At 33.7% G+C, this 25,784-nt stretch overlaps 1 long non-coding RNA gene across 4 annotated transcripts in view; it reads right to left on the bottom strand.

Annotated features, from left to right (window-relative positions):
• Positions 1–25,784, bottom strand: part of LOC119257612 (uncharacterized) — a 246,451-nt gene that overhangs the window by 205,456 nt on the left and 15,211 nt on the right. For 3 of the 4 annotated variants that reach the window (XR_008553905.1, XR_008553906.1, XR_008553907.1), the window contains exon 4: positions 21,773–21,853. The exons of the other annotated variant lie outside the window; for it this stretch is intronic. This is a non-coding gene — a long non-coding RNA (uncharacterized LOC119257612). The remainder of the gene's footprint in view (positions 1–21,772; positions 21,854–25,784) is intronic. 4 annotated transcript variants of the gene reach the window in all.

Below are 25,784 nucleotides of genomic sequence, written 5' to 3'. Positions count from 1 at the left end.
TCTACTAAATCAAAATGAGTTAAAATACATTAAGAAAAAAATGATGCACTATGTGAAAGAATGTTTTCAAACAAGAAAACCTTTAAAAATAAGATAGCGTAATTAAGAATAAAGAAAAAAATAACATTTATTATATGAAGAAAATCTAGAATGAACAAAACAGGATATATACACAACACAATCCTACTAGGAATGTAAGATAAAATGGGAAAAATGTAAAAATAAGAATAATGAAGATGTAAGTATTTGAAAAAGTGACAACTAATATTGCTGATAAACAAGTAAGATCAAGAAGAACTAGATCTCAGGAACCTCATCCACACCTCAATATCATTTAAATCAATAAATCTTTAACCTTGAGGCTGAGTCTGATGTCATCTAAGATTATTATATAAATGATAGAAAGCATGTAATGTTTTAGAGGGCAGGGCGCTTTTAAAGTATGGCTGCAAATTTCTAGACATTTCTCCTGCTATAAACTGAAAGTTTGAGCCCTGCCCAAATCTTTATGTTCAAACCTAATCCCCATTGGGATGGCATTTGTAAGTGGAAGCCTTTGGGGGGTGATTAGGTAGAGGACAGAACTCTCATAAATGGGACTAGTACTTTCATTGAAGTGTAAGAAACACCTTGCGGGGCCTCCCCTGGTGGCGCAGCGGTTGAGCGCTGGGTTGGGAAGCTGCCTGCAGCCTCTGCAGCGCCAGTTCGATCCTCGGCCACGAGCAAGGGTCCCAAAAAAAAAAAAAAAAAAAGAAAGAAAGAAGCACACCTTGCATAGTTTCCTCATCCCTTCACCGTGGAATAACACAGCTACAAGATGGCAGTCTAGGAAGTTCTTATCAGACCTTGAATCTTCTGCACTTGATCCTGTAATTCTTAAGCTTCAGAACAGTGTGAAATCAATTTCTGTTCCTAAAAGCCACCGAGACTATGGTAATTAGAGCATTCCAAACAAAACTAAGACCACTTCTATCAACTTGGGGAACTCTCTCTCTCTTTTTTTTCATTTGGGCATGCTTATGACTCCTTTGAAAAGTGAGTATGAGGAAATTCAAAATAGATCTTGTAGCTTCCCCTTAATTCACTGGGGATAATGCAGTTTTCTATATCTCTATAAGATCGCAACACTAAAAGAGGACATGTAGTTACTCTGGTCAACAGTCCTAGTCTATTCTGATCTTCAGTTATGCAAAACCAGCAAGCAGATTTAAGTGAAGTTAGCTTAGTAATCCACTTTCTAGACCTAAACACTACAAAGTAGAGAAGAACTGCCTGTTCTGTGTCCTTTCTTGCAAAAATCTGTGCATTTAAGAAGACTTTTGGACATTTAGGGGAAAAATGGGACTTGTGGAAAAGAAAACTAGATTATCATCAGGTTTTCCAATAGGTATATTTTATTTCAGAAGAAAATATTAAATATGCAGAATTCCCAAGAAAGAAAATGTCACTAGCTACTAATAACCAGTTAAACTGACTTTTAGTTAATGAAAGTCATAAACTACTATTAAGACATAAAACTCAGGGAATATAGTGCTCACATTTTTAACTTAAACACAGGATAAAGCTCAGAGACTGAGCTTCTTATAGCAAAATTGGCTAGAGAAGCACTGATGGAAGGACTTATGGTTAAGAATTAAATATATAGTTGGATGTAGAACTGATGCAAGTAAGGATTAAATGATAGAGAGTATAGTATAAATGACCATATAATCTGATGATGTAAATATAAAAAAGCATAAAATATGGAAAGAAAAAGGGAAAAGCAGGTTGAAAATCATTTAATTCTTATTATCACAATTGATAGTATTAATATTGTTTTCATAGACAATTATATGGGTAATTATATGGAATAAACAAAAGAATAGTTATCACTCCCTGTGTCCACAGATCCAGACTTCTTGGTGTATAAAATTCAAATATGTTTGAAAGATTAAATAAGAAGCCTAGAGCCTATTTTGAATTAAAATATCAATGTGAACTCAGGAAGGTGTCTGTCTATTGTAGTATAAAATACCACCTGAAAACTTAATGACTTAAAATTATCATTTTATTTCCTCATAATTCTATGAGTTAGCTGAGTGGTTTCTTGCTACGGTACTGGTATTTTGTGGAAACATTAAACCAATGGCACTGAGCAGAGAGTAGGAGTGGACATATTGTGGTACAAGATGACCTCACTCATGCCTGGGAGTTGGTTTGTCTTTCAACAGGCCTATCTCCCCATGTGATTTCTTGTCCTCTACAATGCAACCCAACTTCTTCCCCCTTGCAGTTTTAGACAGCAAGAAATTGTTAGAAATATTCACAAGGGGGTTGGTTAAATAAAAATAAAGAATTAAGTAATTTCCAGCCTCTCCTTCTATAGTATGACTAAAAGGGATCGCCACCAAGGGATCGCCACCGGAGAAATCCATTAGTGTGTAGTATTTATATGGATCCTAAACCACAGATAAATAGATGAGGGAAATTTACAAAATTATTTTCAGTTAATAAATATAAATGAGAAACGATTACCATTCTGCAACCTCTAATCAAAGAAAGACACTAGACATTCATCAGCAACTTATGCTAATATTTAAAAAACATCTAAACCTAATAAGATATACCTCCTCATAACAAACAGACAATTGCGTACCACCATTCAAGCTCTTGGCAAAGAGAGAAAACAAGTCTCACCAAGTGTCTGAATTCAGCTGCTAGCTTGCAAGAAAAAATAAGAGGACAAAATAGCCCTTTACATTAGGTAATAAGCATGGAATCTGCAACACCCAGACTATAACACTCTACAGGTTAAATGGTCTAGTAAAAAGAAGTATTATGTTTAGTGAAATAAGATAGATGGGGAGAGATAAACACCATAAAATTTCATTCATATGCAGTTTATATAGAAATAAATAAATGAATAAACTGAATAAAACGAAGTGAAATTCTTAGACTAAATGACCAACTTAGAGTTTGCCAGAAGGGGAGAGGGAAGAAATGAGTAAATTGGGTAAAGGAGTCAATTGCATAGAATAGAATTGGACTTTAAATAATGAACTTAATGTAGCATATACAAGATGTTATTTTTATAGATGCTCACCTGAAACTTATATAGTTACAATGCAATTCATTTCTATTCTATAAAATATGAAAAAAGGAAAACAACCCTTTAGCTTGAACAAGAAATGATACATATCAAGTTTTTTTAAAAACGAACAAGTGTAAATAATATTTGAAAATACACATTAGAATAATAAAAACTATAAAGAAAAGCAAAAATATTTCTATTATTAAAAATCCATCTAATGGTTGCTTTGGAAGGAGAAAGAAGGTTATATTCGGGATGGAGAATATAAGGGGTCTCTGGGGTATTAGGCTCAAAGTTCTGTTTCTGACAAGGAAGAATGTTTGATGAGTTTGTGGGACAGTGAAGACATGAATATATTCTTCATGGGTAAAGAATTACAGAAATTCAATGAATCTACTGCAGACATGCAGTGTAATTCTTGAAGAAAAATTAAAAATATCAATTGCTTCTGAATAAATACTTCAAAGGTGTTAGCAATATTCATATGTGTGCATTCTAATGTTTATTTACCAGTTCACAATACATGATAGCAACATATAGCATATCTTCCTAATCATTCTGTAGTGGAAAAAAATGGAATCATGTTTGCATAAAAGGTTGGAAAATTTTACATAGACATTCATATTTTATTTACAAAATATGTTGCTAGAGTTTATTTCTGATGTATATATATGTGTATATATATAAATATATATATATATTCCCTATTCAAAGTGAAATCTATTTTTAAATAGTATTTCCAAGAATAAAATAGAAAATGTATGAGGTCTAGACATTTTGAGCAATGGTGGTTAAGAGAGTGGAACAGTCTAACAGAGAGGACATTTGATTGACAGGCTTGGGGATGACTCAACTTGTGAAGAAAAGGATAACAATAGTGCTTCAAGCAAACTTTCTATTTCTGCTTGGATTATTTGAGAAATTCAGGCAAAACTCAAGCAGTTGCTTCAACTGTTCACATCACTTCTGCGGTAGCATAAGGCTACACTGGGAAAATGAAGCACACTGATTTAATAACTGACAAGGATTCAGGATATGTAGAAAGTGCTGGTGACCGATTTTACTGTGTAAATATTCTAACTTTGATTTTCTATAACTTAAGAGCAAAGTATAAAAGCAAGTTAACAATTTTCACATTCTAAAAATGATTTTCAACTGCCTAAATATTTCAATTAAATGTGGATGTAATCAAAATGCTTTGAGTGTTAGTTTCATTGCAAATAACACATTTTAGAAATTTTGCAGCATTTTTGTATATTATAAGCATTTAAACACAGCGTCTTCCAAAGCTTTAGACAATAAAGCAAAAAGATGTTATCCTTAGAAATATATTCAGATAAGGCAGAAGAAAAAAATCCTAAATTAAAAAAAATGAAAGAGACAAAGAATTTCTTTAATAGAATTGAAATTGGTTTTCCCTGGACTAAAATACTAAGGAAGGTAATGAACTAGAAAGTCTCTAGACCAAAATCAGCCAAGAGGTTATTGCCATGAATCTGAGTTGTCCTTCCCATCCAGGGAAAACTGAAGAATATAAAAGAGTAGCTCACATTCATTTAACTTTAATCTTAATGAGTTTGGACCTAAATGGCTACCAAATTGTTGTTTTTGAGTAGCTATCCCTTCTTAATGCTTCTGCATCTAGGCTTGAAACTCCTGTAGCTTCTACTTCTCATTTGTTTTCCATTTCCTGCTAACCCTGATTACAAAAATTCCTTTTGGTTAAATTTGCATTATCTTCATGCATCTATGCATTTCTCTTTCCACAGGAATAGATGCTGATTTACACAAAAATGAACTCTCCATTGCAGAAGAAAATAAATATCTTGGGAGTGTCTCTAGAGAGACTTACTATCCATGACTTTTACACCAGAGGAACACTTTAGTTAGATTTTCTCCATTACCTGGTAATTGAAGTGATCTTTTGTATTATAGGTTTTAAAGCTTGCTTATTGGTGGTTATAAATTGAAGTATACTCTTTCAAACTGTATGTAATCTTAATCAGTAATGAATTGATCCCTAGTTCTATATTTGGACTCATAAGTAATACTGAATGACAAATCAGTCTATTTTGTGCATATATATGGTTACCCTTGCATATGCATGCATAGTGCTGGACTGGGTGCTAAACAATATAAATCAACATAAATACATGCCTGTTTTATTTGTCTGATGTTGAACAAATTAGTCCTCCATTTCATCATATGCAAAATGGGCATGATTATACAGCCTATTTCTTTGGGTTTCATTTGCAAAAAATATGCACGTACTTACTAAAAAACAATACTAAAAGTGGGCTAGAGACAACAGTTTACTTTGGGAAATAATAACTTTGAAGATGATCTGGTGAGAATGACTTTTTAAGGCACAAATATCTTCTCTAGATGCATATGCTTATGCTTGAAAACAGTTATTACATTTGCACAGTCTGCTTTACTTTAATAATTAATATTATTTCAAATACATTAAACAGTACTTTCAGTAATGTAAGCTAGTTCAAGTGGGCAAGATAAAATATTAGCCAGTTAAATTCAACAGGTCAAAAACAAAACCCTTAATCCAATGTTAGTTTTTGGAAGAGTTTAAACAAAGGGGTGCAAGCAAACTCATGACATGATTGTAACAAGCAGTGCTGATTTGCTCTCGCTCATTAAGATAATTTCTAAAAAAATGTTTATTTCACAGCTACTCAAGGCTAAGTCTAATGGCGGACTACTCCTGCTTCTCAGTCTTGGAACAGTTCTCTGACATCCACTGTCTTTGGAACATACCACTAGCTCTCTGATAAGTAACAAACTTGCAACAGCTTTTCAACTTAATAAAAAGGTGCTTGTCAGGGGGTGAAAGGTGGGGAAATGAGCAATTGCAGATCAAAGCATACAATCTTTCAGTTATAAGGTAACTAAGTTTGTGGGATCTAATGTATATTATGGGAACTATAATTGACAAAAGTGTACTGTGTACTTGAAAGCCTCTGAGAGTAGATAGAGCTTTAATATTCTCACCAGAACAAAACCACTACCAATAAATGGTAATTATGTGAGATAAAGGATCTGTTAACAAAGCATATTGTGGTAAAACATTGGTAATATACACATGTATCAAATCATTATCTCGTATATCTTCACCTTACAAAATTTATGTCAATTATATTTCAATAAAGCTGGGGAAAAAACTTTACCACTCAAGATTTATTTAAAAGGAAAAAAGAATACACCTCAATGGTGTTAGCACCAACACATTTAAATGACTGCTTTGTATAGAATTTTCCCAGCTTGTTTCTCTGAGTTGATTTTCATCTACCTAATTACAGGAATATAGAAGGCAGTAAAATCACACAAATCAATGTAATAACTAAAAAGATGACAAATAATAAGGCAAAACATGAGTTTTATTTTATTATGAATAGTATGTTATTATTATAACTATATTCAATTAAAAACCCAACGTTCTTTGCTAAAATTACCCCACTTGGAAAACCTCATTTTAATGTCTGTTCAATCAAAAGAAACGCTCTTTTAAAAACACTGTTATACACAAAAATATGGAACTGAAGAAGACACAAACTCCTCAATTTCTAAAGCATCTAATGAATATATTTTGCAGCAGGAAAAAAAAATGTTCCGCTCATAGTGTTCTAATGAGGATTCAAGGTCAGTGTAGCATATTTTAAGATAAAGGATTTGACAAATAGACTATTTGGGAAGCAACATATCTATCTTGTAAAGTGACGGAAACACTTCTATAATTTAGTTATATATTGAAGCATTTCTACACTTTTCATTTGTTGATCTTTAAAGCAGTAACAGAAATAAAAAATTCAGGTTTTGGGGTAAGTGTTTTTATACTTGCATTTTCATTAAAGGAAAAAATATAGAATGACATATGCCCTGCCTTGGAAATTACTGTGCTCCGTTCCTCAGGGACATGATGTTGGATTGCCTAATGCTTAAGGATATTTCTGATCCCCAAGTATGCTAATAACAGCAGTGTCTAAAAAACTCTCTGGAGGTCCTTTAAAATTGATAAGAGAGCAATTATTCCAGAATTATCAATGATCTTGTGATTAATTGATTCTTTGAAAAGTTTACTAAAACTGTTCAATCTCTGGGAAGAGTGACCATGAACGTAAGAAAGAGAAGTATACAATTTACCAATAGTCTATAAGATAGGGACCATCATTATGGATTTTATGCTATTTAAAAGATTGCACATCATTATGCCAATAAAAGTGTCAATGTAGGTAAAATACACATATTTCTTGAAAATTATAGCTTAACAATTCTGAATCAAGGTATAGAAAATCCCCATTTCTGAATTCCCTTCTTGAGAAGTTCCAAAGATGGGGCTTTAGGAGAGCAAAAATCTGTCACCCAAAACATATCTCTGTGGCAAAAGTTTAATTTCAGGGAGAGACTGCTTTTGATATTTGTATCTATATTTCCTCTCTGAAAAGGTATGTCTAGGATGACCTAATCCCTTTATTTGTTTTATGCTGGCCAAAGCAGAAGTAACTTTGTTTTCCCTAGTAAACTCCCTGACTTTTCTTTCGTCCTCCAGTCTCCTTTGACCTAGCTAAGCTATTTAACATGGCATGTGAAGCCAGATGGGCAAGTTAGTCATGGTGGGTCTCTTCCATGTTTACTGGAGGTATACATGCTATTAATAAGTGTCTATATGCTTGTCCTCGTTAAAGAAATAAGAATAGTTTTATGTGATTGACTTTCTTAATTAAAAAACTCACAATGAAAATTCTAGACACTGATAGCCTTACTGATGAGTTCTATAAACCCTTTAAGGACACTATAATATCGTATCACACAAAGCTTTGAGAAACTAGAGGTGGTGGGAACACTTCCCAACTTGCTTTGTTGAAGCCATTATAAAAATGGATCAAAAGCAATGAAAAGTGTAGACTTATGTCGCTCATGAGCATAAAAATACTAGTAAATCCCATGCAATAATACATAATAAAGGATAATACATCATGACTGTAAGATGGTTTAATGTACACAAATCATTCTAACATAGCTATTTTTTAAATTATATAATGTATATAGATACAGAAAGTTGTCATTTGACAAAATTCAACACATTTATGATAAAAGTTATCAGCCTCTGAGAATGTCCCAATCTAAAGCAGGCAGGTTCAACAACCTATAGCTCATGCCATACCTACTGAGGAAATACTAGAGACTCCTCACCAAGTCAACATTGTGAAGAGAAAAGATTGTCTCCTTTCAACATTTCTATTCAATTTTGTACTATTGCAGTAGAAGTGGGATCACATCTGTCCAAATACCTATTAAAGGAACATCAACTAGTCACTACAGTGATTATATGTAACCATCATTTTCTGTAGGAACTACAGTAATTTTGTTCAAAGAATTTCTGAGAAAATTTAACTTGGATTCATGTCACTTCAATGAATCATGGTATCTGATAATGAAAAAGTATAGGTTCTCTGGTTTTCTGGAATTTGAATTAATGGTAAGGGAACCACAAGTTTAATACTTCCCATTACTCCAAGGTTGGATCAATAGCCTTTGTGAAGCATATCAAGATTATTTTTTTAATTTATTTATTTGTTTGTTTATTTATTTATTTATACAAGCACTGGGTACAGTCAGAGGGTGAGAGAATTCACCAGAGCCAGAGCAGGGAGCAGAGCAGGCAGAAGGACCGAAGTACACTGCTGAGGGGAGCAGCGGGTGGCAGGAGAGGTCTGCGCGCCATGTGGGACCCTCCTCTGGTGGCCGGGGAGCAGCAGAGGACCGAACCAGTGCTGCAGAGGCTGCGGGCAGCTTCGCAACCCAGCGCTCAACCACTGAGTCACTGGGGAGGCCCTGATTTGAAATTTCTAATGGAGCAAGATGTTAGTTCAGAGCATGGTCAGAGTACAACAATTTGGGGAGATAGAACAGGATATTTTAGGATAGCAAAGAGTTTTACTAACCATCATTTTACAGCATTCTGTACAAGTTTATATAAAAATATAAATGATATTTATTTCATAATAGCAGAAAATTTCCCAATGATGCTGTAGTAGGAATTTAAATTCTAAGTCTCAATCAGAGAAGAAATAAACACCGTACATAACAAAAAACAGCTAATAAATACTAATTATAGTACCTTTAAATAAAATTTGAAGTATAATTTAGCTACAAAATATTGTGAGAATGAATTGGAAAAGGGAGAACTCTTTAATATTATGAGTATACTTTCCTAATATGATTAGGGTCATTCATTCACCCTGAGTAATTAGTATTGAGATATAGCCATATGTCCTTTTCTGTGTTTGATTATAGAAAAGCAGGTAAGACATATAGTCTCTCTTATGTAATGTAAGAAAATCACAAGACTATTAGAAATTTTTTAACACCTTGTGGTGACTATTGCAAATATATATGAATAGATGTGGCTGGGCATACAACATAGAGTTAAGCATGGCTAACAGCGGCAGAAACAGTTGTTACCAAGGGATTTTTTTCACACCTTGCTTGTAAGTCAGGTTTGCACAGAAAACGAAGAGCTTACCATACAAGGAGAGGAAGCGTACTCCAAATTAAATGGAGATATATACACCCGTGGTTATTAGATGATGTCTAGTTTGTTTGGCAAATGTTATAAAGCTTGGCATATTGAGCACACATTGCAGGAAACAGGTGGAAGGATTGGGAAAAGGACACAGGGGAAAGGAAACATCAAACAGCAAGGTTGCAAATGCACTGAAAGCAGTAGGTTAAGGTGGACTTTCATCCCATGGACAAGCGACAGGAAGAGCTATTTTAAAACCAGAAAGTTAGGGCCTCCCCGGTGGCGCAGCGGTTGAGCGCTGGGTTGTGAAGCTACCCGCAGACTCTGCGGCGCTGGTTCGATCCCCGGCTGCTCCCCGGCCACCAGAGGAGGGTCCCACATGGCGCGCAGACCTCTCCTGCCGCCCGCTGCTCCCCTCAGCAGTGTACTTCAGTCCTTCTGCCTGCTCTGCTCCCCGCTCTGGCTCTGGTGAATTCTCTCACCCTCCCGTGCTTCTGACTGTACCCAGTGCATGTATAAGCAAAACAAACAAACAAACAAATAAATAAAACATGCCTCTATTTAAAAAAAAAAAAAATAAAAAAAAAATAAAACCAGAAAGTTAAGTGATGACATTCTAGGGAAACCTTTCTGTGGCAATTGATCAGATGGATTTGACTAGTGAGAGACTTGTAGGAGTGAGGCCGGACAGGGGCAGTATCTGGTGAGAAAAGAGGACACGTATTTACACAGAGCTAATGGTGGCATCCAAAATGAAATTCTATACTATCACTTTGTACATGGATGCTGTTGATTTTCAAAATATATCTTATTAGGTGTGTTGCATAAAACTGTAGAGAACATACACAATCCTTCTGCACTGTCTTTGTTACATTAAGTCTCCTTTTTCATCTTTCCAACTAAACAATCATTCATTATAATGTAAGTGTATTAAAATTACCCCACTTTATTCTTAATGCACACATCTAAACAGTTTAAAACAATAAAATTCTAGTAGGAGATACTGGAATTTCTTTAGCATGTGCTGAAGTACTTTTTAGAGATAAAAATCTCTATTAATGCCAATTTTTCTTCCATTCTTTTTCTTTTTAATTTTGGGGTAGGAAGTATATATGATCCAAGAAGCATTTTATAATTTTTCTCAGTAATAATTATATCTTTATGCTCTTGCAAAAACAATAGGATGCAGATATATATTTAAATGCTTGCTACTATCATTTTATAAACAGGAGGAATGAGATCAAAGGGCAAAATATTAGACTTTTTAAAAATTTTTAAAAATTGTCATTGATAAGTTGAAAAAAAATGCACTTCTTAAATTGTCAAGGTCACTTTAATTCTGCAAAACCCAATGTTTGACAAAATAAAGGGTATAAGTTATGGCCCTGTTTCATGAAACAGTCTGGTTTATGATGTTATTTCGACAACACAATACTATGCCTAGAATTTCAATAGCTCCCTGATCTGTCTCTTTCAGTTTCAAGCAGATTCTCAAGTAGGCAAGGGACACTGGTCTGCTATTTTCCATAGAACCACATTTTAGTAAGGCACACCTGCTTATGTGCTCAGAGACTGTGTAATTCCTAGGGGTGTGTACAACCCTCTAGGTATAGGTGTGAAGGATAGGGGAGAGAGAGGTGCATTCTCCCACTGAGGCTTATGACAGGCTACTGCAACCTCCTACTAGAGAGAATTGGTTGGTGTGTGCAGCCTGGAGACAACCCTTAGCCTTCGCATATATATCAGCTCAGTGAGACAAAAAGGAGACATCCTTCTCATCTGCACATCTCGCCACTGAACACGGTCCTGAACATGGTAGACACTTAGCAACTAATTATTCAATCCAATTAGTCTAAAACTCGGATTATCTAATGAATGGAGAACTTCTTCTTCCCAATCTCAAAGTTACGTTAAGATAAATGCCTTGAAGGGAAAATAAAATCCATACATTTTTAAAATTCTGTTTTAGAGTTGAGAAGGGAAGAGAGCTGAGCCTTAATAAACCTTTGATTTGACTGTAAGTCCTGCTGCAAATGTTACCAGAAACTGTAGGGAAGGTCCCTAACCTCAACGAACCTCAGATTCTGTATCTGGAACTAATGTGACTGATTCTTCCAACTTTTCAATAACACACTGATTCCCTGTGATTGTGAATTGTGATAATGAACAAAGAGAGGGACATTGGGAACTTTAGTTCTGTGCACAAAACACACACACACACACACACACACACACACACACTACACATAGGTGTCTACAACCTCAAGACACTATAGGTGATGGAATCACATGAACTTTTCCCAATCCCCTGACCTTTCCCCAACCTCTCCTCCCCCTTTTCACCCCCCCATCCCCCACATACCACATTTTCCTTCCATGAGCCATAATTCTTCAGGAGGGACATGCATTAGTTGACCTTATCACTCACACAGCAAGTGACACAGTCAGTCCTATCCGCAGCCATAAGCTTCCATTTCTTTGCTAGCTGCACATCATGATTTTTATTCTTCTGTCTATTCATTTTATATCATAATAAAGGTGAGATTGCTTGGGACATTGAAGATGTAATTTGACCAAGTATAAAGAGAGCACACCAAAAATTGTTGAACATGAGGATGATTATCCTGTCAGCTGAGATATGAGTGCAGGTTTGGGGATAATAAGTAATCACAGTTGTCTACAAGCTGATTCTCCTCCTTCCCTCAAAGCTAGTGACAATTAACTTGTGGTCAGTTTGATTATGTCAAAGTTTATGTACTGAGTTTTTTCATTGTTGACATAAAGCTCCTTAAACCTGCCCATGTATTTTTACTTCATATTATAGAGTATTACATTATAAATGCTGCTTATGTTAGTGGTTATTCAAATTGAAAAGTTTTCAGACATGTAAGAAATAAATCATGAAAAGAAGTATGCCGACAGTCATCGTACATGCATTTAAAATAAACAATTCTTAATTGAAAATGATAAGTAGAAAAATAACTGCTGGGTGATTTTAGAATTTAACTGTGCAAGGGAACCTATACAAGGACTCTGTGACACCTTCTAGTCAGGCTTTATTGCAGAATTCCTAAGCACTGCCAGAACATGCAAGCAATAGAAACTTTCTTGCAGCTTTCCAAACCTACCTGGTTTCAAAGTCACAAATATTTATTAATACTAGTGACACTAGAAGTCCTGAGGTCCCTTGTGTCCTGGAGAAATCTTTGCAAATATATGGTGTACACTGGAGCTTCTCAAAATTTAATGTGTACCTGAAGTACCTGGGGATCTTATTAAAATGCAGATTCTGGTTCAGTAACTCTGGAATGGGGCCTGGGAGTGTAGAGTTGTAACAAGCTCCCTTGGGAGACCAGTCTACTGGCTAGTAGAGCACAGGGAGTGGCAAGGGGGTTACACTCTGACTCACCAAGAAGTACTAACTTAGCTGACTTCTCACTACATAAAGGGCATTAAAGATGAAGTTGCTGGGGCTTATTTTGGCAGGTGTTATGTCAGCAGCCTCTCTACTAGTGAGAGTCGGGGTGGAGGTTGGTGTTATTGCATATTTGCTGAACTTACAAATCTAGACTCTAAAGTTTGATTCAAGCTAGGGCCCTGTTGTGTAGCAAACACAAATATCACAAATATCGCAAATATAAAGAAGGAAGACTGTTCTTCATAGTAAGGACAGTTAAAAAAGAAGAATCATTTACAATCTCTTATGAAATACAAATAATGAAATTTAAATAGTCACAGGATGTTTTCCTTTCATTAGGACAGGTGTTAATTCATCTGTCATGATGGGAAGCAAATTGAGTTTTCGGAATATGAGCAAGGAGACTTTTAATTATAAATTTAAGTTTTTATCAAGCTGTGCTATTCCAAATTATGTGAGTCATTTTAGGTGTCTTCAGGTATAATTATTTTTTTCATATCTTCTTAATAAATACATAAGCTTTAAATACCATATTAAAGTTATTAATGTGCTCACATCTGGCAGACAGATATTTTCTAATTCTATTTATATTTTTTCTAAGAAAAGTATTTATTAAATACATTATACTCCATGAAAGAAGAATTTAGAATAGCTTCCAATAAGGAAGTGCATGGATTTTTATTTAGTAGCAGGTAACACGATCATGGAGGCTAAACAGATAAATCTGTATTCTAATTCTACAGTGTTTGAACTTTGTTTTTGTAAACAGTGATGCTAAAAGATATAAAAATAATATGAATGCAAACAAATACTAACATAATAGTTACATATTTACATATTATTGGTATTTAATAAATATGAACAAAGATTAAAAACAGTTTACAAACAATAAAAGGTGTTCATTTCATTACTGATTCAGAAGGAACTACAATAAAGATAATTGTTAATTTGTTTTAAAACCTAAAAACTTGATAAAGCACTCAGTTGGGTCATTGTTAATTGAAAACTGATAAATTAATTTCAAGAAGCTGTGATAGTTTCTTTTTTAATTTTTTTTTTAATAGTTTCTTTGATGAGCATGTTATACTTTGCTTTTAGGGTTTAGACTATGTAGCTAATGGCTCCCTCTACTGGTCAAACTCTATTGGTGCGGTGTGAGGACAGTTATTTGACCCAAATTCCAAAACATTGAAGTTGATAAATATTTGGCACTGATAAGAACAGTGATTAACTAAATTAGTACCGCATTGTATGGTATGAAAAATAAGATAACTCGGTATGTAGTGATACACTGTTTTCTATATTTATATAAAATTCTTATCCTGTTTCCTATCTATTCATTATTCATTAACCAGAGTAGAGATATTTCTAAAAATTATATTGATAGAGTGATAATCAAAAATATTTAATTACAGAAGAGTATTTTTCAGAAATTATGCCTCTTTTATAAACTAAATGATGTCACTGATTATAGCCTTTCTTTTTCTGAAACTCCAGATATTGTCTAGATTGTCTCTCCCTGATTGAGAGATTTGGGAGCCATACTGTTTAACTTCACAGCACAACTACATAATTATTACATAATTCTTAAATTTATTACTTTTTAATTGACTCTACTTTTATGAAATGTAATAGTTTTTTCCATATTGTCCACAAATTGATTTTAAGCCAGAAAGAAAAAAAATTGGTTCTTATTTCACATTTTAGATCATATATAGAGCTTATTAAAGGAAATTAAAGATTATTCTGACTGTACTTTATCTTTTTCATATTTATTTAATACTCTTATTCACAGTTTTCTTCTCTTCAATCTGACTTGATAAAAAATCTGGATTTTTAAAATGATTTTAAAACTCAACCTGTTAAGTCACCTATTTTTGTTCTACTTGCTACTAACAGTGATAAAATTCTGTGTTGAAGAAGAAAAGCATAAGCATGAACTTATTGTCCCAGCAAAATTCACATGGTCATTACTTGGTAGATTGCCTCTTGAATGTCAAATCAGAGTTCATTCAACTAGAACTATCTCAGTGATGCTTTTTTAGGTTTATGGGACCAAATTTTTGCTACACCTGGCATCTTTCAATGTCCTTCCAGAAAAGATATTTCTATACTCAAATTCAGATTCTGCCTACCTTTGTGGAACTAATAATATTCTTTTTGAAATACATTAAATTTTATTCTTTTTATTCCAGCTATTTCTCAATCTATCAACAGTTGAACGCCCAGAAGATTAATACATGTAATTTACAACTGAATTACATTTCCAAAACAATCTTTTTGGAACCTTGTAGATTCAAGATTCTTCCTTCTGCTTCTAATATCTTAAAACTATTATTACAGAAATTTTCATAATATTATCTTGCGAATAAAACATTGGTACTGATTCTGGTGATCATATTATGTAACTACAAAGGCTGCATCATCAGTATGCATACAAACCAAACTTGAAAGAATTTTAAAAACCGTGACTACTTCCATTCATAATAAAGACTGCTCTTTTTAAATAGTGCTTTGCAAGTTAGATGTGAAAAAGAACTGTGTTTCTATATATAGATTATAACTCTATTTAAAATTGCAATGTTCTTTGAGCTTATCTAGTTGTAAAAGTATTGCCATAAACTGTTCTCTAAGCAAAAAAGTATTATGCAAATGTAATGGGTCTCTAGAATTGGAACTTTGGGAGCATGTGGCTAGTGGTATGGAAAGTTTAACTGATGCTGAACAATTTAACAAGAGAAGTGAATAATCTTAGTTTTTCCTAAACTTTTTCTGATGGAAGGGCAGGTTCAGTAGCCAAAAATAGCCTTTAATATTTAATTAAATGTAAGCTTAAAAGACATGTGATTTAAAGACACCATAGGGCATGATTTAATGATCCATTAATACTTGTCTGAATCTTGTGTTTCAGTTTAGCACATATTAATGGGTCTCCAAAAATTATATTTAGAATATATTTAATTTAATTGACCCAACCTTGGAATTTTAAGAAATCCTAGAGGTCAACTAAAATAACCTTTAGTCAGTGAATCAATCCTTTATCATTTATAACAAATGGTGATTTAGCTTATCATCAAATATTTTTAGTAACGGACAGCTTATAACTTACAACTTTTCAAGATTGCAGTGAAGAGATGTAACTTTATGAAAGTTTATCTGTGTGATACATAAAAAAAGTGCCCTTTTAACTTCTAGTCACAAAATATTTTTGTATTCTAGTTGTCTTTTTCTGTATATTGTTTATTAACGATTTCTTGAATGTCTATAGGCAAGATGGGCAAAACTACACATGCAGTTCATAAAAAGGAAAAATGGGAAAATGGATTCATTATCATTACAAATAAATCCTTTAAATATGTACATTTTGAATAATATTCAAATAAATTTACAACATTTTCTTATACATGGAAAAAATACCAATACTTAGAACAGCTTATGGGTCATGCTTACAACGTTTCACAAGAAATTATGCATAATGTGGGCTAGGGCACAAGGCTGCAGAAATTAATAATTAATTATGAAAGATATTGTTATGGGATTATTAAAGAGATTCATATATTCTTTTAATTAAAAATGAGGTTCCAGACATACAGTCCCCCTCCCAGAAGCATTTTTACTAGGCGGCTTATCGCCTTCCATAAATTTTGCAGTTACTATTGCTTTTTAGAAATGTTTTATTTCATAAGAATAAATTTTATATAATTCTGCATGAAAATAAATTAATGGACAGGTGCATGATGAGAAGGAAAGAATAGAATTATCTTTGAGACCTGAATTTCTTTTGCTTTGACATTTAATAATTCTACTTACATAAGAAATAGGATGTTTACCCTTTAGCCTTTTTAGTTTCAAAGATGTAAGGATAAGTCAGTTTCCTGCTGGGAAAATTTTCAAAGAAGTTATATAGAGTTTTCAAAATAGTTATAGCCAACAATTCTAAAGATTTCCTTCTGAAATAGTATGAGATGGTTTGCAAAGTAATCATTTGGTAGAGATTATAGTTTTTTCTATAGGAAATGGGTTTTTAGACCTAAATTGTCAGTGCTTCACTGTGTCTTTACTTATTACTGATTGTTTATAGATATTATAAATGCCCTTGAATGCAGAAATTTCATGAAAAGTGATAATAGCTCCACAATGAGTGGATAGACTTACAACTAGATTCTTTAGATGATTACATGTACTGTGGAATGCTTTTTGCTGAATTGATTTTATCTTTAAATAATTGCTGCTGAACACGACTTCTGGAGTAAACATGTACTGTAATCTGTGTCTAGATTTTTGTTCTATATTTACCATTTTTATATATAAAGGGAATCTAAATTTAATTGCTACAACATGAAATGTCAAATTACAACTTTACATGTGCTACTGACAATGGAATATGAAAATTTTTCCTGAGTTGGGCCATTAATTGTAAAGATTTATTTTCTAACCCAGTTACATTAATTTACCAGGTATTTTGTATCTATTGTACAGGTAAATCTTGTTAAAGCCCCTTTTGGAAATCACACAATATGTGTTTTTAGAATACTAGTGATTAGTAGAATCCTTATTATTTAAAACTGAATGCTTATATTTCTTCAGGGATTTTTGTAATGAAAGACTTGACTTTATTGCACAAGTATAAAAAATATTGCTCAAAATGCACAGACATACATGTAAAGTGTAACACTATAAAATTCTGAGCAGATAACATAGGAGAAAAAACTAGATGGCCTTGGGGATGATGACTTTTTAGAAACACACTAAAGGCAACATCCTTGAAAGAAATAATTGATCAGCATATTACTACTTGAAAAGAGCCAATCCAAAAAGACTACATACTACATACATGATTACAACTATATGGCAGTCTGGAAAGGTAAAATTGTGGACATGGTAAAAAAAAAAATCAGTAGTTACCAGGAGGTAGGAGAGAGGAGAAAGGGATATCTGTCAGCACACATTCATCTGAACTTAGAACGTGCAATAAGAGTGAATCCTAATGAGAATTGTGGACTTTAGTGATTGTAAGGGTTAACATAGGCTTATGAAGTATAACAACTGCATCACTATGGGGCAGGATGTTGATAGGTGGGAAGCTTTGTGTAGAAGGGCTTGGGAAGGTATATATATGGAAACTCTCTATACCTTTTGCTCATTTTATCAGTGCCCCCAAAACTGCTTTCAGAAATGAAATATATTTAAAAGAAAAAAATACTAAATCAGACAAACTTACAAATGAATAGGTTACATTACAAGCTAAGATAATACTCAAAAAGTGAATGTTCCATTTCTACATTCCTATGAGATAATAAAACATATAGCTAATTAGCATGTTGGCAATTTTGATAAATTGTGTTAAATGCATAACCAATGTGAAGCTACATGGCCATAGAGACATCAAGAATTTCCTGATATTTTCCAATAGGGTTCAGTTTTGACCTAATATTGAGTACATATTATTTTCCCGAGATATTAGAATTCAAATATATAAAGCAAAATTGAAAAAGAGAATAATTGATTAAATTAGTGATTTTGTTTTCATGCACCTATATATTTTTTATTATTCTTTTACTTGTAGTAACATTAGGACTTTCTGCATCAGGTGCCACCACACAGTATCTACTACCATTGTCTACGACTGCAGTCCACTGTGCTTCCTTCCCTCTTCCTACTCCTCCTCCACCCCCTCACCCTTTGGTTGCTTCACCTCTATAGTCAGTTTTCAAGGGTTAGAATTTTTTTTAAAGATTTATTTATTTATGCAAGCACTGGGTACAGTCAGAAGCACGGGAAGGTGAGAGAATTCACCAGAGCCAGAGCGGGGAGCAGAGCAGGCAGACTGATGAAGTACACTGCTGAGGGGAGTGGCAGGAGCAGCAGGAGAGATCTGTCGCCGGGGGATAGAACCAGTGCTGCAGAGGCTGCAGGCAGCTTCACAGCCCAGCGCTCAACCTCTGCACCATCGGGGAGTCCCTCAAGTGTTAGAATTTAAGGTTATCTTTCTCTGGTTCTTAATTTGGTTTCTCTGTATCTGTTTATTAGCGACACCATCCAGTACTTATCTGCCTCTTTCCAACTTATTTCATGTAGCATTATCTTCTCCAACTCCATCCATGTTGCTGCAAATGGCATGAGTTTTTTATTTGATTGCTGAGAGTATGCCAGTGTGTGTGTACACACGCATACTACATTTTTTTGATCTACCCATCTTTTTCTGGGGCACTTAAGTTGTTTTCATAATTTAACTATAGCAAATTATACTACTATAAACATGGGAGTAAAAACTTCCTTTCTAATTAATGTTTTTGGGGGTAGATGCCAAATGGTGGAATTATTGGGTCAGATGACAGATCCATTTTTAATGCTTTGTGTTCCTCCCATACTGCTTTCCATAAGGAAAGAGCTGGACCAGTTTGCATTCCCACCAGCAGCAGAGGTGGGTTCCCTTTTCTCCACATCCTTGCCAGCATTTATTGTTTCTGGTACTTTTGACACGGGCCATTCTCACAGGTGTGAGATGGTATAACACTGAGGTTTTGATTTTCATTTCTTTGATGATAAGTGATGTTGAATGTGTGGAAACAGTTAAATTTTATGATGCTCTTTATATGAAAAGGTTGATAGTCATATCTTCATGAACACACTCAAAATATTTTCAATTATTCCAGATAAAGCCCATATATCTTAATTATGCTCTTATCCATTAAAAAGCAAACACATACTTCTTACACATCACAAGAAATGGATATTTTAGTACTAATAAAGAGGAAAAAATGGCATCGGCACACATTTTCCATAGCAGCTCTATGAGGAGGAACATACCATTGGGATAATCATCTGCTTTATTTTTTGATTCTGCTGTATTATTGCTTCAGATTGACTGTGTTAGTAATGGAAGAAGCTATTTTATAAGTTAAGCATTTAATTGCTTATGAGATAGTTCTGAAGTTTTCAGGATTTTAAAACTATTCTGTCCTCTGAAGGAACATTTACTTCAAAGGCAAATGAAAATTACACATTGATAATTTTAGGTTACTTCAATGATTAAAAAAATCAAATGTTTAATTCCCAAAGAGCTTGGTTTTGCAAAATCAGAAGGTGGAATTAACTATGGGTCCAATATTACCCAAGATAATGGTAACCTTGCTTTAATCCTGGCAAATGGTATGCTTCCATGGAGGAGGATGGCAAGAATGTGTAAGTGGAGGTTAAATGGGGGAGTGATAGGGTGTGGAAGAGCAGAAGCAGGGAAGCCTTAGAAATCAGACAGAACTGGAGAGATGCACAGGCAAGTGGTATAGGAGAGAAGAGTCTGAGGTGAGCCGTGTGGGTACCCCGTCTCAGGAAGTGAGATGGCATTACATACAGGAGTCCACATGCAAACCTCACATCTGAAAGCTTGTCATTTACATGAGAAACGGTTGCTTATCATACACATTATTATTTCCATAAGGTCTGACCAAGAAGAGGACAAAATGAACTGGGCTTATTCAGTGTGTAGAACTTACTGATCCCTGAGGAAATCACACAAGCAAAGAAGTTTTATACATATAATATTATTCATAAGCTGACTCAGATGATGGCAATTCAGTTGCTTAAACATTTTTAAAAGGATGGACTTTTATTAAAGATTATTTTATAAACTCCCATTGTTATTTAGTTACAAAACTTTAGGACATTTAAACATCAACAGAGAAAAGTTCTACCCAAAGGAACTATGCGTAAAATGCAAATTAGTGCTTACTTCAGTAGCACATATACTGGAATGCAAATTAAATAGAAGTATATGCATTATTTTGAAAATGGATTTATCCTCTTGATTTAAAATTTCTCCTAACACTCAAAAATTACTTTTGTTCCCTTTACCTATTATGGCAAATAATATTTACAAACTGAGATATCAAAAGAAAACTTTTTAACTAGAGTCTTCTAAAACTAAGTCAGAAATTATACTAAATTTCTGAAATGATGAAATATAACTGATTCCTATGGTATCTAGGTCTATATTCCTCTGGGAATATGGAAGCATCATTTTCCCTTCCTTAGAGTTAATGGTAATTTTAAGGAAGATACTCACTGGTGGCACAAAGAGTTAAGCACAGCTCTGTGAAGCTATCCACAGCCTCTGTGGCAAGTGTTTGATCCTTAGCCAGGGAGCTAACCACATGGTGCAGCAGACCTCTCCTGACTTGCCCACTGCTCCCCTCAGCAGTTCATTTCATCCATTCTGCCTGTTCTGCTCTCCACTCTGTCTCTGGTGAATCCTCTCACCACCTACACCTCTGGCCTGTACCCCAGTTCTTGTATGCATAAATAAATCTTTTAAAAAAAGAATATAAAGAGAACAGAAAAAATTTTATAAAAAAATTCAATATATATTTATCAATAACCTATTATTTAAATGGTCATTGTTATTATCCATTGGAGAGAACCAAACTTAGAACAGGAAGGTGTTATAACCTCATCTACTGTTTATCTTTGAAAGATTTATCTTCCTTCTGGTACTGCTAACTTAGTTCCTGGATATTATTTTCTTTTTATGAGCAGAGCTATAAGTGATTATCTGAGGCCATTGCAGAGCTAAATTGAGGAAGTTTTCATGTACTGGTCTTTCATTTTTTTACTGATTTCCTCATGAAACCTGATGTCGCTCCCCAGTCTCGCTCCAGAAATTAATTCCACATGATTGGAAACTCATCAGCATTTTGCATTAACTGGGGGCATGCCTGAGAATGTTAACTATGGAAATGTGTATTACCTGTTTAAATTACTAGTCCTTTCCATTGGCGAAGTGAATACTGACTTAGCAGAATTTTCTCCTTGGGACCCTTCAAGGGCACTGTAGGATAAAGAATCCAGAAGATTATCATTCCTCTAGCATTGAGTATAAGATAATGGCTGAATGAACATATTTTTATTCACATGAATAAGTGAGCTTATAAAAAGCATTATATGCACATAGGTGATGAGTCTTTGATATTTACAAAAGATATTTAAGTGCATGTTTTGCTTGTTTTTATTTTGTTATAAATTATTTCTTTTGGAAACACCACAGCTTTAGAAAATCAGTGTGTAGTTTTTTTTTTTAATTTTACATATTATATACCATATTGGTTTGAATTTAGAAGTTTTATAAAAAAGGATTATTATTATTTACATCACTTGTGAGCATAGAAAACAATTCTGAGACAGGGAAGGCAATTTTCAAAGGATAGACAATGCAGCAGTGCTATATTTAGAGAGTTATATATACAGATTAATTTTCCTTATAAATAAGAAGGAAACATCTTTTCCTCAGACTTGCCTTTAAATTGAGAAAGCATAAGACATGTATGAGAAATAATTTATGAAGATGATCCTTTTCTAATAAGAATGAACAACACCAATATTTGCCTTAAGATGTTACTTTAGCTAACCATGCCATACCAATCTTTTTTTTTATTAATCTGTTTTGTCCTATCATCTGATTTGTATTTTATGATATGTGATTATATAAAGGAATGAGTCATATTTAAAGAGGCATTTATTATATTTCAGAAATAAAACTTTGAATATAATGTCAAGACAGAAACTGATTCAGGGGTGGCTGAATAATAGTTCAGCACAAAATACCTACTTGACTCTGAATTTAAAAGTCTTTGAAATAAAATTTGAAGTGAGCTAATTCATAATCTTAAAAAGACTTCAGGAATGTTTTACAGATGAGACAGTGTTTTACTTTTTTTTCATGCACATGTAATTTAGATATTCAATAAGGTGTTAGTATATTAAGTACTATATGTGCAAGCATTCCTTAAGAATTTCTATGGCAATTTAATAGATTGAAATTTTTTTGGTTAATTTTAGTAATATGTGAGGTCTGGTAGTATAACTCAGAATATTTCAATTTATAGACATCTAAACTGATGACAGAACATTGTAATGATATTTCTACTTGTACCAAAAGGTTACTTTCCAAAATTAAAGTATATTTTTGAATCCTTGCTTCAATTACCTTTGTAGAAGGAATTACATCTTTTACACTTATATGTAAAATTGAAAGAGAGCAAATGATCTCCATTCAATCCTGTTATGATAAACATTTACACAAAAGAATGGCAAGTTTCTCCCTCCCAGCCCCACCCACATCTATCTATTGTATCTGTTGCTTATTTTGGAGGAGCTGAGACTGACTTTCATGGGGAAAGCTCCCATACACCAAGTTTGTCTTTTATCTGGTATGTGTTTACATTATGGTGATGAATCAGGTTCAGCTTAAAATTATGCATTTGTCAGATTTTTTTTTATTCAAATATCAACTATCAGTTCACTTCAAAGTTGTTTGAATTAAATATGATTACAGCCTCTTTAATAGGACAATTGTTTTATACTGACTTGTTTGAATTCAAGGTATCTGAATTGTTTATCAAGAAAGAAAGTTATATATAATAATTAGACTGGCTGACATTCTACATGCTCTTTTTTTTTAAAAAGATTTATTTATTTATGCATATAAGAGCTGGGGTACAGGCCAGAGATGAGGGGGGTGAGAGACAGAGTGGGGAACAGAACAGGCAAATTGACTGAAATACACTGCTGAGGGGAGCAGAGGGTGAGACAGGAGAGGTCTGCTGCGCCATGTGGGTTTCTCCTTGGCTGGCCTGGGATTGAATTCATGCTGCAGAGGCTGCAGATTGCTTCGTAGTGCAGTGCTCAATCCCTTGTGCCACCAGGGAGGCCCTCTACTGATATGTTTTTATAGCATCTTTTTGCCATCCCTCCCCCAGGATAATTTGCACTTATATTTTCCTTTATTTACAGGAAACCCTCAACCTGTGTTTATACAATTGTTCAATATTCATATTAGACACAGACTATCATTAACTCTATGCTAAGGTTTTACCTCTTTTTAATATGCTCAGCAAAAATAAACCACTAGTTACTTCTCCTCAGATCTTGCTTTTCTGCTTATATCTTCCTACTACTCTGCCCTCTGTCTCTGTGACTCACTGCCTCCGCGGTCTGTTCCTGCTACTGTAAAGGGAGGGTTCCCTCCTGCCAGCTTTTCAGACAAAGAGTACTTTTTGTTAGACTGAGTCTAGAGTGAAAGCTTCCTTCTTCCTTCCTTGCACACAAGCATGAACTCATACTGCTTGTGGACCCCATTTCACAGGCTCCTCAGCTGTTAACAAGTCAATGCTCATAAATTTTAACAGCTTCATTTTCAAACACTTTTTGTAAGGTTTAAATCCCCTCCCCATTAAAAAAAAAATTCTGCCTCCCTGTTGAGTCTATTGGATAAGTGCAATAAATATTCACCGAAAGAGTAAATGTTAATTGTTTATTCACCCCTTTTATAACCTTTAGCTGAAATCTATACTAAATTGACCCAACTTGCGACCTGGTAAATTAAATGGCAAATTTTGAACCTGTAATTCTTGACTATCATAAAATGTCAATTTGACATAGGATTACATTTTCTTATATTTTGAGAACACTCAAAAACTAAATTTTAAGATTCCATTAAATGTCACTTTAGAAAATATAATGTGTGTGTGTGTCATGTAGTGTTGGATGTGGTAGGGTAATGTACAGATGAAATGGTGTGATCTTATACCTGTTAATTATGTTCAGTATTGCAAACAAATGTTACCTCAAAAATAAAGTGAAAAAATATGATGTAATATTTATTTCTATTTGCAGACTTTAGGTATATATAATCCTGAATCAGTCTTTCTGAAATTTGAAATTCAAAAGTTCAGGAGTTAAGCAACTCCCTAAAAATGCTAAAATTGATTCATAGTGCAGTATAATTACTATAGCTTAGATTATTTTCAGAGTGGCTATTTTCACCCACCTTTTAACCTGTGTCAGGTATATAGCTTTCTATTCAGAATAGCATAAATTGAGACAAATATATTTCATAGGAGGTTTGCAAGCCTCAGTGGTATTTCTTTCTTTGCAATGTGTATCATTTGTAATCTTCGTGGTACTTGTATTTATAAATGCCAATGTTTCCTCCAAAAAGATATAAAACAAATAAATTATTAATGTTTTTTCAGCAATCAGAGATTTCTATGACTGCAAAGGAAAATAATACCAGAAACATCACAGAGAAGTAGTTTTCTATTTATTTGTAAATTATATTTATGAAATAGATGTATTCCTAAAAAAATACATTTTTTTTTCTAAATTGAATCATTTTATTGTCTAAAGTTCTATTATTAGAGATAGCCAGGAATGCTTTTGTAGTACTGATTATTTCTTAGTTTATCTTTAAAAATTAAATGTATTTATATACCAGATTTTATTTAAAAAAGAACAAAACATACCTATATATTACACTCATCATGTGATATGATGGTTTTATATATTATTTTTAGAAAGTATAATGTTTGTTGTGATATGCCTTGCAATTCATTATTGTAATAATCTACTCAGAAACCCACAGTTTGAAGTTGACTAATGTGTCATATCACTAATGCAAAGGCTTGATTGCAACAGCTCTAGATCTCATATTGTGTCATTGATAGTCAAACTACACTTTGAAGAGCTTATCTGATTTTTCAGTCCACCCTAATATTTTCTTCAACAATTTATCTGGCTTTTTCCCCTGACTTGGAGATCACAATGTCTAAACTTTCAACTTTCATACACTAACACTTCTGAAAGGAGACATGATCTGCTCAGAGCCATTTCAAGAGAGAGCATTCCCTATTGGACTTTTTGTTTCAAACAGTGGTACAAACTAGTGGTACAAAATATGCCATTTTTGGATTTCTAATTTTATG

Source organism: Talpa occidentalis, unplaced genomic scaffold (genome assembly GCF_014898055.3).
Source record: "Talpa occidentalis isolate TD23 unplaced genomic scaffold, MPIMG_talOcc4v2.1 talOcc4.4, whole genome shotgun sequence".
Classification (NCBI taxonomy): Eukaryota; Metazoa; Chordata; class Mammalia; order Eulipotyphla; family Talpidae; genus Talpa; species Talpa occidentalis.
The sequence above is the reverse complement of the archived record's forward strand: the minus strand, read 5'-3'. Positions and strand labels throughout refer to the sequence as shown.